This window comes from Astyanax mexicanus, chromosome 7, assembly GCF_023375975.1.
Source record: "Astyanax mexicanus isolate ESR-SI-001 chromosome 7, AstMex3_surface, whole genome shotgun sequence".
Lineage (NCBI taxonomy): Eukaryota > Metazoa > Chordata > Actinopteri > Characiformes > Acestrorhamphidae > Astyanax > Astyanax mexicanus.
The window spans coordinates 28,365,665-28,379,055 of NC_064414.1; positions in this window are offsets into that span (position 1 = coordinate 28,365,665).

Here is a 13,391-nt window from a genome sequence, read left to right on the forward strand (position 1 = left end):
AGAAAGAGTAAAGGTTAACTACATAATTATCTCCCACAACTACTAGTGCAAAAATAGAATATAATTCAAAAGTGACTTTATTTCAGTAAATCAGTTTAAAATGTGAAATTATATGGATGTATTTCACAGAGTGATCTATTTTACGTGTTAACTTATTTAATTGTTAATGGCTATTGTTAATTTTGGCTTACAGCTATTGAAAACCCAAAAATAAATGTCTCGGAAAATTAGAATGGGTAGTGTGCCAAGTCCTGCTGGAAAATGAAATCTTCATCTCCATAAAATTGTCAGCAGAAGGAAGCATGAAGTGCAGTAAGATTTTTAGGGAAAACACTGCACTGACTTTGGACTTGATATAACACAGTGGATCAACACCAGCAGATGACATGGCTCTCCAAACCATCACTGACCATCAGAAGACCTTACATTTTATTTGGGAAAAAGGGAGCAGAGTCTGGAGGAAGAGTGGAGAGACACACAGTCATGAGCCATGTACTCTGCTGGTGTTGCTCCACTGCCTCCTTTAAATTGTACAGTTGTGTTAAAATGTTGTAATGTAATTATGTATCATCGTTATATTCACATACAAAGTTTCATTTGGTTCCAACAACTCCTTCTTGGTGCATTAAACATTAAAAATACTTTTTGTCAATAAAAGTATTTTCATATATTATTTTCCATTCTGTTTGCTATTATTTTCTTTTTCATATTAAAAGTATCACTGGGATAATGTTTTTTTCACTGTAGTTAAATTGTTCAAAAAAAATAAGTAAAGTAAAACTACAGAACTGTACATGTACATATGTACATTTGATTCCTTTTCATCTGCCTGTACAACTCATTTGGCATGTTCCCTTATCACAACAAACTGAGTTGTAGGAAATGAATGGTTTAAGATGGGTTGTTTTTTCTGATGATAATGGAGCCACATGGCTGATAAAAGTGCATCTCTGCAGTCCTTTAATCGCAACCTTTTCTAATTACTTGTAAAGATGCATAACGTGTGAACACTGACTATTCACCCTGACTCTGTCACATGGACATCATTAGCTCTGAGGATGATTTCAAAGGCCCAAAATAAGCCACCTCTCCAGGGATTCCTCACTGAAAACGCTCTCATTGTAAGACTCACCCAGACTCACTCTGGGTCTGGCCTCTAAGGTTAATGAGCATGAGGGAATTAGCTGTAAACATGTGTTTAAACAAACTCTCACTAATTCTCCCAATTCAGTAATCCACTTCTAATTGAGACCAAACCAGATTAACATTCCTTGTATCTTAGTCTTGTTTAAGTGACGTTTAAGTGAGTAACAGATCTCCACCACTAAATTTAAAATTCAAGGAGCTTTCCAAGAGTAAACTGGTTAAATTGCTTTATTACATGCATATAAACACATGTGCTTTGACAGTGAATTTGCTCTTCCTGGATAAAATCTCTCTCTCATTACTGTTTTATGATGAGTGTATGTGTAAGTACTGGGCTGTAAACTGGATCAAAGGCGCTGCTCACCGCTCGCTGTTAAATGTTTATGATGTGTGCTGATGTATAAAGAGTTGCTAACAAGCCAGAGTGCTATTAGACATGAAGGGGAAAAATCAATGTGCTACTGAAAGTAAAATAGACATATGGAAAATATTTCCTTCTCTTTAAAGGCTTATCCATACAGGTTTTTTTTAATCTATTAAATATCTTTTGACATGAATACACCATGACAATTTACATTTAGAAGAAAGAAAGACAAGACAGAATTTTACCTTAAACTTAATTATGATAACAGTAAGGTTATGGCTTAATTGGAATATAATACTGTAAAATAGCTTTGAGTGTAATGCTGTGTGTGCTTCACACACGATGAATGATATAAAAATGATATAGCAGGGTGCAATTTGGCAATTATAGTTCTGCTACTGCCCAGTGTAAATAATAATGATAATAATAATAACAAGAATAAACTGAAGATTTATTTATTGATCAGTTAATAATGTGAAAGTGAAGCATTCAGTAATTAATTTGAAGTATTAAGCACATAGAGTAAATTATTTCATATCTAATGAGATATCCAAAACATATGATTATTATTAGGTAACTAATGTAAATTATTCCTTAACTAATATAAGTTGTTTAATACCTACCTAATACAAATTATTTAGTAACTAATTTGAATTACTTAGAAACTAATTTAAATTATTAAGTAATGAATGTGATTGTTTCCATAAATAATGTGAATTATTCAGTATTAAAAAAAAATAGTACCTGGTGTAAATTGTTATATAATATTTAACTAATCACCTTCTAATACGTACTATAATTTATTCATTAAATAATGTAAATTATTCAGTAATAAATCTAAAATATTCAATACTTGGTGGAAATTATTTTATAGTATTTAACTATCCAATCCAATCCAATAATATCCAATACTTGATATAATTTATTCAGTTAGTAATTTAAATTATTTCAATAACTGAATGATTGAGTAATGAATTATTCAGTAATGAGTTTAAAATATTCATTATCAAAATATCAAATTATTATATAAAATATATAACTAACAAAATATTCAATACTTAACATAATTTACTTAGTAAATAATGTAAATTATTTTGTAATTATTAATTAATATGAGATATCAAATACCTAATATGAACTATTTAGTAATTTCTATGAATTATTTCCTTAATAATATTAGTTATTCCACTTAATATGAATTGCATGATTAGTTACCATTGTAAGTTAATTATTGATTAACTAATATAATGTGCAGGTTGTTGTGGGATTCCACCCTTATTGCATCAGAAATATCTACTGAGTATCAACACAGACTGTGATCTGATCTGTCAGACTTATTCTTAATATTAAAAGTAAGTTAAAAGCATTAGTCCATTTTGTGTGTTGAAGTGTTGATTGGAGTCGTCTATGGCATAGACTGAAACTATGCATGTTATGAAGTTTTTAGATAAGATTCTTCACTCAGCTCTTTACTGTTACACAACTGCACACACAGCAGTTAGCAGTAGGTGTGTCTCACCAGGGCCTTCTTCACAATGCTGCTATTCGCAGGCAGGTGAGAGGGGTATATGACTGCAGTTTGAGCAGCACTTTAGTGCCTGAGGAGTAAAACTGTGAATGCAGAGTGAAGAGGAAAGGCCACCAAGATTCTGCAGGGCAAATGTAGGAGGACACAGGTGCAGAGGATAACATGCACTTTGGGAGAAGTGTGAAATAGTCCAGTGTTGTATTTTCCTTCAATTTCCTGTGCTTTAGAAAAGTAATTACAGGAGAATGCTCAGAGGACTGGATACATATGAAAACAACACAGACACTGACCCAGCGCTGCTTTAAGCCCTGTTAGAGCATGTGCACAGTCTCATATGCTACTTCACTGCCACATCAAGGCCAGCAGTGGCTTTACTATGCATATGGGGAAAAAAAAATCCTCCGTCAGAGAGCCTTGTGAAAAAGCAACATCAAACGCGGTGTGTATTGGTGGTTATTAAGAATGCGGGCATTTTAAAGGATCTCCTGCTGCTTTCAGTGACCCTTCACCAGGGTGACTCAAACCATGCAGGAAATGCCTCTGCTGGACTTCCTGCACTGTTTTAGCCCTTTGCACATCAATGAGAGAGCGATCCAGGTCAGCGTATAGTGTTACTCACTCAGACTAAAGGAAATTTAACACATTTATTCAACAACCCGAAACAGTTCCAGCAGCTGAACTGTAATGAGGCCAGACAAGGAGCTGGGGGACAAGAAGCAGTGGGAACACGGATCTCCTAATCCACACACACACAGCACTTCCTCAAGCTTTCCTTATCACATCTACACCTCAGTTTTTTTTCTGTGAAATCTCCTGCTGTTCACACTGAGCAACCAGCACTGGAAGAACTGAGACAACCTCTTTTAAACAAGTTCAGCAGAACAACTCTCAGCAAATTCTCAGATGCGCCCCGGCGACTGGAAGGAAGGCACTGCTTTCCTGTGTTTGTTCCCATTGTTGCTCAGTGCATACATGGAAATGTGCCTGAAGAGTTATTCCAAACAAGAGTGTTTCCCCTCGCCAAATTGCATGTCTGGAATTTTAAATATTACAAGTCACATCGAGCTCCTTCAGGCAATGTACAGTTACAATTCCATATACTGTACAACTGCAATTTCCATCAGACTAAACATGTAGAACCTCTAACTCACTATAAGCTCTGCAGCACTGCGATCACATAACAGTTTGTGTTTTAGAAACATGAAGCATTCTAAAGAACAGCTACAGTTTTCAAGTACTTTTTACACAACATTTTCCAAAAATGTTTATTCCTATAAAATTTTATAAGGCCATTTCTGTTACTGCGCATGTAAAGGAGTAATTCCAGCGTGAAATGGACATGGGTTGTAGTGAAACATGATAATGAGTACAAACTTCTGTCAAATAGTCCACCTCTGTTCGCCCAAAATACAGCGCTTTTAGCTGATGCTCCCAACAGGCTTAAAATGCTAGCATCCTGAAATTAAGAAGATACATTTAGCAATAGAGGTATACAGGTTCCATACATCTTATCCTGCAGCACTTTTGCCCAGATTTTGCAGCTCGGCCTGTTAATCCTGGACACTCATTGGTTGCAAAACTTGTTGCTCCAGTTGGTCCCATTAATGATTGATTGATGATAAATCTGGTGAACAGGCAGAACGAAAAATCTTGCACACATGTTGTGTGGGGGCCAGCATCATCATGCTGAAAAAAAAACACTTGAGTTCACAGTAGGGTTCAAGTTTCTCATTTATGACACTATTGCAAACAGAAGTGATGGTGCTTGGCAGACAGGCATCCTAAACTGTGTGAAATATCGTATTTTACGCACTATAAGGCACACATAAAATCCTTTAATTTTACCAAAAATCGTCAGTGCGCCTTATGTATGAATTTTACCAGTCAGGGTGTAAGGATGTAAGGTTGTAAGCTGCTGCATCCAGCCTTAGTTTAAATCTGTAAATCTAAGATTTCTTTAAATAAATGAAAGTGCTTTACTTAACCAAATAAACAGTTTTCAGGAAAGAAATCTGTTTAAATTAACATCCAGCACTCGTTTATTAAAAATTATAGTTTTGTTTACTTAGCTTAGCCTTATTTAACTTAGTTACCGCCCACCACCACCCAGCCCTGTTCCCCTGTTCCCCTGTTCCTCTGTTTCTTACTATTGTCGCATAATGCACTTTATAATCCGGTGTGCCTTATGTATGAAAGTAGACCAGAAAATAGACATTCATTGATAGTGCGCCTTGTAATCCAGTGCAACCTATAAGGCAAAAAATACAGTACATAAAAATTACCATGCTGCTTCTTTCATGATGTGTCCCATCTCAAAGTTTGTATCCTGGGCAAAATATCTTGCACTGAGTGCATGATAGAGGCATGTCTAGCAGCCAGTGACCTCTCACCAAGAAGTACACTATCCAAATAGCCTTTAAAAGCAGAATATCTCCAAAACATCAAGCAGTTATTGCGAGGTGATCTTTCCAGAACTGATTTAAGCCAGGACAACCTGGGAAGTTGCGACAGGGTCCTTTAAGGCACTTTTGTTTTATTAATGCTATGCATACAAACCCCAACTCACACAACACAGGAGAATGATCTGCTGCTAATGTATTGGTGCCAGATACTACAGAGGGTCTTGTGGAGTCCATGAATTAATGGGTTAGAGCTGTTTCTGTGGCAGTAGGCAGTGTTATACAATACCAGGCTCCTCACTGTATTTAAATGACCCCTGTTTTGATTGGTTGCCCTGTACAGAGTCTCATTTATAAAGAAGTCAAGAGGTGGTGTGAGTGAAAGTATTAATGCTCATTAATGCTTAATTTTCATAAAAAGCCAAATACATTTTACAGTGTTTTTTTATCATATGGGCCTTTAGAAATAAAAATAAAAAACTACATTCAATTTTAATTATGTTTAGTAAAGTTTGAACTAATTTGGCTTTTATTTATTTTACATGTTTACACTGACTCACTCGCTGATGTTTAGCAGGCTGAGGACAGTCCACTAAAAGCAGCGATTAGTACTTTGTCCTTATTATTTATTGTTTAATTCTGCAATTGTGTGCAAAAATCTTTGTGTGTTTTGTGTTTTTAGTATATCATATTAAAGTGAATGCTCAAGAATGATAATATTAATAAGTACAGTATCATTTTAATGTCATGCCCTTGCTTTTAACATGAATAACTGATTAATAATCCTGTACTTTAACATTAAATTATTATTCTGTATTTAAATCAGTAAGACAGAAATTTGTTACTAGATAGCAGGTCTACGTTAAGAGGTGAATGGGTGAATGCAGAAGATTGCAGGGCACGTCTACCTCAGTGCCAGCTCCAGACTGCACAGGGGTGCGGTGGTCCCAGTGGGGGATGCCCAGGGGCCAAGCAAAAACAACTGCACAGGTTTTTCACACTGTAACCCTGTATTCCCTGGCCTCCGAGTCAGGAAACAGGATAATTTCCTCAACAACCACACCACTTTGCTTGTTCCTGGGGCTGCTGAGCAGATGCAGAGACGCACATAAGAACCCTTCACACAGCGTAGGGGCCCAGGCCTGTGATAAGAAAGGCAAAGCTAAAGACGCCCATCAATGGCTACTCTCATGTATCACTGACCTAAAGTATCAAACATCACATAAGTGGGTGGTTTTTGTGTTTGTTTGACTTTTGCGGCACTGGATCCTTTTTGCTTTCCTTTTTTCTGCAATGGTTACCGCTCACATTACCACATCACATGTACTTTTAGTATATCAAAACAAAAACAAAAAGAAATTTACCAGCAACACCAGACGGAACTGATCAGGGCCCAGTTTCCCAATAGGTTTGTAGGATTACAATTATTTAGCTTATAACTAATACATCACTAATCACTCTATTATTTAACAGATGTCTTTGAGTGAAGAGGCTTATAAGAAATGCAAGACAGATTCTGGGGGTAGGGAATATGGCAAAACTATTCAATCACAATATTCAAAGACATTGCCACAATCATTTGACCAATATTTTTTGTGAGTTGCTGCAATGATATCCGAGGCCATTCAGTCACAGGACCCTACAGTTACTTATCCAGCTGCTAGATGGCAATACATGCCACACTCACGACTGCAGCAGAACCCCAATAAAGCCAGTGTTGAATTCTGTTCTGTGTGTGGATAAATGGCTAGTTTTTTGTTGATGTTTCTAAATCAATTAAAAATATGTACAAGCAATGCTAACAGCATAGTAGAAATGCTAACAATAAAGTAGCAATGCTAATGGCAATGGCAACAGCGTGGTAGTTATGTTGGGTTAATTGGGTCAGTTGCACATTTAACCACCTCAAAAAACGAACATTTCTCCTTAAACCTCGTTTTTAACTGAGTTCAGATTGATCAATCAGATTTTGTGTAATTAAAAAATAAGTCTGTAAATATCATGGTTTACGTAAAATAATCAACTCATTTTTCACTAAAAAGTCATTTTTAAACTAAATTCAAACTACACGGGAAAAGACTAGACATTCACTTCAAATTCAGTTTTGTTTTTTTTTATTTTATTTAGACTTTTTATTTTAGTTGGCCATGCCTGCCATTTTTAGATCAATTTTTTTCTCTTGAATCATATTAATTAGTAATTTTCTGTTTGCATTCTAAATATATAAATATAAATTTTTATATTATTAAAAGTCATAGTCCTTCTTATTTTTCCTTTAAAGGGTTGTCACAAATTTGTCACAGCACACCAGAAACCACAAATATTTATTACTAATTAAATTCAGAATTACAAATACCTCATATTATATAATATAATATGAAAATAAAAAATAAAATAATATTATATAATACCCAGGCGACTAGGCTGTGGAACAGCCAGTGGAACAGTGTTCTGCCCAACCCACCCCACTGACACCCATACAAACTCTGCACCCTGCAATTTACTTTACTTTACACTGCATCTATCAGACTTTCTCATATTATACAGCATTCTGCCCCCTGCACTCCCCACTCAACTCATTCCTTACCTGCACTTACTCATAGTTATTCTGTCACCTACTGGACTATTTCCTCACTTCCACACACACACACTCTAGATATCTGCATATCTGCATCTGTGCAATATTTGTTCTGTGCAATATTTGTCTATAGTGTAAGTTATTATGTGTATTGTTATTGAGTAGACTGTGCATATTGTTTATACTGAAATTGTGTCTGTATGTCTTACTTTATATTATATTTTATTTTATTATTCTTCTTGTAAATATTGTTTTCTGCACATTGGTGGGAATCTGCACCCAAGTTTTTCACTCGCATGTACACCTGTACTCTGTGACGTGACAATAAAAATCTTCAATCTTGAATTTTGAATCTTGAAAATTAGCACATGACAGGGCATTAGGTAAATTTGCAGATTTAAAAGATTAAAGGCACTGCTTTTACATGTGGATTGAAAGTGCTGATTAAAAGTCAAGCAGTCCAATACTCTTTTGATATTACATGGAATACAGATTGTAAACCTGACTGTCTATGTGGTAAAGAGTTAACACTGCAACACTATGATTACATATCAGACACACACACAGACACACACACAATAAAACAACAAATAAACAGATACCCCTGGCACATCATGAAAGGCCGTCATGACAGACCAGACAAGGCCTTTCAATGATGATGACTCATCTTTGTTGTGATAATCACAACATTGTTATGGAGTAATGTGGAGGGTGGGGGTCGGCATAGCATGGGGCATGACTTAAGAAAGCATAGCTGTGTGTGAACAGAGGGGAGGAGAGAGACAGAGGGGGTCCGGGACAGGCAGATCCAACACAGGTCAGGGGTTAATAGGTCTGGCTGGAGACAAAGAGCAGCACTGGTGTCTGAGCACAGCCCTGTAGCAGAACACAATAGTCTTAGAGAAACAAAAGGGGAAGCGTAATGATGGGTGAGATGATCAGAGCCTGCAAAGTGTGAGATTTAGCACCCAAATTACCTCAGAAAACACTGAAGGTGGCAAAGTGTATGTGTGACCAAAGCTTTGTTTACATCAGGGTGGTTTCATACTAAAGTTAAAGGAATGCTACAGTGTTTTTTTTAAGCCACACCTGTAACATACACTCACTTCTTAAAAATCTGATGTGTGGCTGAAGCAATGACCCACTGGATTCTAGACAAAATCAGTTTAAAGTCAGTAGAGTTTCTGTTTTTTTTTAAGGAAATGCCTCAGAAATACTGTTCATGGTGACTGACTTAAGTGTGAAGGATAGAAATCAAGTTCAACATTTCTGGAACATTTTCTTTAAAGCAGCTTTATGCAAGAATTGGTATTTCTTGCTCATGGGCTCCCCCTACAGCCCAGAAGTGTTATTGTGTTTTGAGCCACAGGATAAGCTGCAGAACATCCTTTACAGTACAAGAAGCATGTGGGCTAACACAGTAAAGTATTATTACATATTTTACAAAATAAGACTTGTATTAGTGGTAACATAGCATTTTGCAGTCTTCCAATCAGGATGGTTTTAAACTAAAGTTAAAGGAATGCTACAGAGATACATTGTTTTTCAAGCCACATGTGCAACAAACCCTCCGTTCTCATAGTCATTTAACATGTTGTTGAAGCAAGAGTCCTTTGGATTCTATTGACAATTAATTTCAACCTATTATATTCATGTTCTTGTCAACAAAACACATATAAATCAAAGTTCATGATGACTGACCACATGGAACCAGTGTGGTGGATAGAAATTAAGTTCAATCTTTAAAGCAACACTTTGCAACAATTGGTATTTCTTGCTGCTGGGCTCCCCCTACAGTGCAGAAGTGATATTCAAGCTTTGAACTACATTTCAAAAGGGCACACTTTACACATGCATTTCTGGACAAGCTGAGAGTAAAACATTTGCAGGATTTTACATGAATATTAAATTTTTTTAAATTTGAGATTGGTTATGCAGCATGTTGTAGTTCCTAAAAAAAAAGCATCCTGCCGATTTCACTAAAATGATTTAGTTGAGCACAGAGTAGACACAATATATTTGCTGTTTTCTTTTGTACAGGTCAGTGGAGCATCAACATAATTTGAAGCAGTTAGTTTAAAATAAAATGCTACATAAAGCTGCTTTAAGTACATTCTTGCTACCAGTATATTCTATTCTTCACTACTAAATAAACGTGAAAGGGAAATCTAAAAGCTTCTTACTCTCTTAGTTCAAAGAACCGTCTGTACCATCAAGTACATAGTTGCAACCTAATCTTCTCTCTAATGCTATCTCAACAGAGGCATCCAAACTCCCCACCCAGAAAAAGAAAAGAAAGGGGAAAAACACACTAAGCTTGTGTTAAATGAGCCGATTGTCCCGTGGCTTTCTAATGTGCAGGCGCTCTCCGGGCCTGCGAGGCTGAGAGAAGGCGCAGGCACAAAAGCTCTCTGTCTCACACAGAGAAGAGTGTGGTTACCTGAACACGCTCTGATTACACAACACTCCCCCTTCCACTGCTGCAGCTGGACTGCAGAGTGACACTGTGGCATGGATTACTGGTCCCGTACCAATTGCTAGCAAATATTCATCTTTAGGAGAACAAAATAGAATTGAACTCATCCTGAAATAAAACCATCTGAAGTTAATCTAAAACATTTTCAGATGAATGAATACTTAACACTTTTTGTGTGTTACTTTCATATTACACTACCTGGCCAAAAATACGCTCCCCAACTGGATTTAAATTAGCAAATAAGTAAGAGCCTGCCATTTGGTAATTAATGCATGGGTGATTATTTTTCAACTGGCAACAAGTTATGTAACCCTAACTGATGCAGCGAGAAGCTTCTCTTTTGTTAAACAACCATGTGGAAAGACATACACATCCTGTGGTCGAGAAAAGGGGGTCAAAAGGGTCAAATTATTGGCACGTATCAAACAGAAGAAAACATTTAAGGAGAAACTACTGCTGAAAATACTAAAATTGGCTTAAAAACTGTGGAAGGACATGGGTCTGCATGGGTCTGCAAAAAAAATCTTGGATTACTGTGATCAGTAATCCCTTAAACGTTTGGTGAAATCAAATGGTAGAACAACTACACTAGAATTTAGGGACATGTTAAACAGTGAAAGTAAGAGCATTTCAGCACACTCACACACACACTCATGGCATTATGACTAAAAAGCTGTGTAGTCTTAAGGAAACCACTGATCAGTGAGAATTAGCAACAAAATCAGCTTTAGTTGGCTAGGGAGTATAAAGATTGGTCTCTATAGCAATGGATAAGGTTATGTGGTCTGATATGTCCAGATTTACCCTGTTTCAGAGTAACAGTCAAAGTAAGAAGAGAGGCAGCTGAAGTGATGCACCAATCATGCCTATTTCCTACCGTACCAACCTTTTTTCTTTCCTGTTGGCACAGGCATAATCCAAGATGGCAATTCTGGGATTCATGGGGCTAAAATTGTGAAAGAGTGCAGGATTCTGGGAGCATGAGACACCATAAACAATCTTTGAGATGTCCTGGAGAAGACCATGCACAATGGTCCAAATCTTATTAATACAAGCTCTCGTACAATCATATACCAACGACCTTTTTAGGCCCTCTATGCATAAAGTTAGAAGAGCTGCCCCAGTCAAATGTAAGTGTTAATGTAACAGCAACTCTAGACTCAGTAGCTCAGTATGCCATGTAAGCTTACTGAATAATTAGGACTGAATAATTACTAATGAATTCAGTCTGTTTCATCTTCGTACAGTTTGGAGAAGACCCTATATGTTTTTTATATATTTGGTTCTATTTTAGAACATATTACATGTAAAATACAGTAATCTATTTTTAAGTACCACACCAATTCGGTTGCTATTTTATCACTAGTAAAAAAAGTTTAAAGAGGCTTTTATGTGCACTCATCTTTTAAATCTTGTAAATATTTCCAACTGTTTCTGTGGTGTGGTTCCAGAATTTGGAACTTATTTGGATGTTAATGGAAGTTTATTCTTTCATCATTAGATTACACAACGTTAAGTATAGTCAAATATCTAAGATACATACTCGTATCTGAATCTTAAACTGGTCTGTTTTGGTCACGTTATGATAGCTGCTATTACCTCACAATCCAGTGTGAAACAGAAAGGGAGTTACTAAATATAGCTGAATTTTGTCTAAAAAAACAGCAATTTTTACATTTCAGACACAGCAATTCCGTTAAAATGGTAGAGGACAATGTGAAGCAAACCGTTCAGAATGGTTCATTCATTAACTCATTCAATAATAAACTAACTAGGGAACGACAACAAACCATCTCCATTTGTGCCAGTTTATAGTAATATCAAAGGACAATTCTACTGTACATCGGCTGTAAACTACATTTAGTAGTAAACAATATAGGAAATAAAATGTTGGCACTACAGTGCCTTTTTAGTGAGATACAGCGAGGGTGGCAAGGTGTGGAGTCAAAAACATAAAATCACCATTGCTTGTGTCTCAGACACAGCTACAGAGATTTAAATAGGCTTAAAATAACTCACATACTTTCTTTTTATACATGAAAGGCATTCAGTGGCATCTTAAATGGTCTTGGGGTTCAAGTAAGAGAATTCTTTCAGTTAACTTTCTAAAACAATTAGACAGGTATTGTGAAAATCTGTACACTGCTACATGACATTGCATGTTTTTCTCTCATTACAACTGTTTATTTGCGTGAGTAAAGTGCTTCAGTTCATTTCCACTAAGGCTGGGTGCACCAGTATTAGCATTAGCAGCTAACTGCTAGCACTAGCCACGGTTAGCGGCTAATGCCACCCAACAGCGCTACATTGTGGAACCGTCAGTGTTTCTGTAAGCCAGGGCGATATTAGCATGCGGTTCATCCCTCGTAGCTTGTTTTAACACTGTAAAGAAGCACACTACATTGCATTAAAACTAACTTTCTCTACGTTAAAACACAGTTCCCTTTGTAGACTGTAGTAGATGATGGAGTTTTAAGTGTTTTAAACATTTTTGCATAGGGTGTGCAGAAATCAAAACAGTTCATATAAAAAAGAACAAACATGGGTTCCCATTTGAAATGTTCTGTTTCACCTTAAATACACCAAGAAATAGTATCTACAGCCTGAAACCTGTGCCACGACAGCAGCATTTAAGGTGGAATGGTAAATTAGCGGCATTAAAGGTGGGATAGCAAATTCACGAGTTATTTATGTAAGGAAAAATGTGTTTAAAAAAAGAAAAACGTAATTCGCACCCTGGGCACATTCGTATGTTTGTGATAAGTTGTGCATTTTTCCTTTCCACTGAGAGACTGTTCCTAATCCTTAGCATAGACTGAACACTTCCAGTGTGTGTGGGTGGCCTTTTTTAGGCTTTAGAGCCCACTGTTCACTCAGTTAATAAGCCTCCAATGTTATAG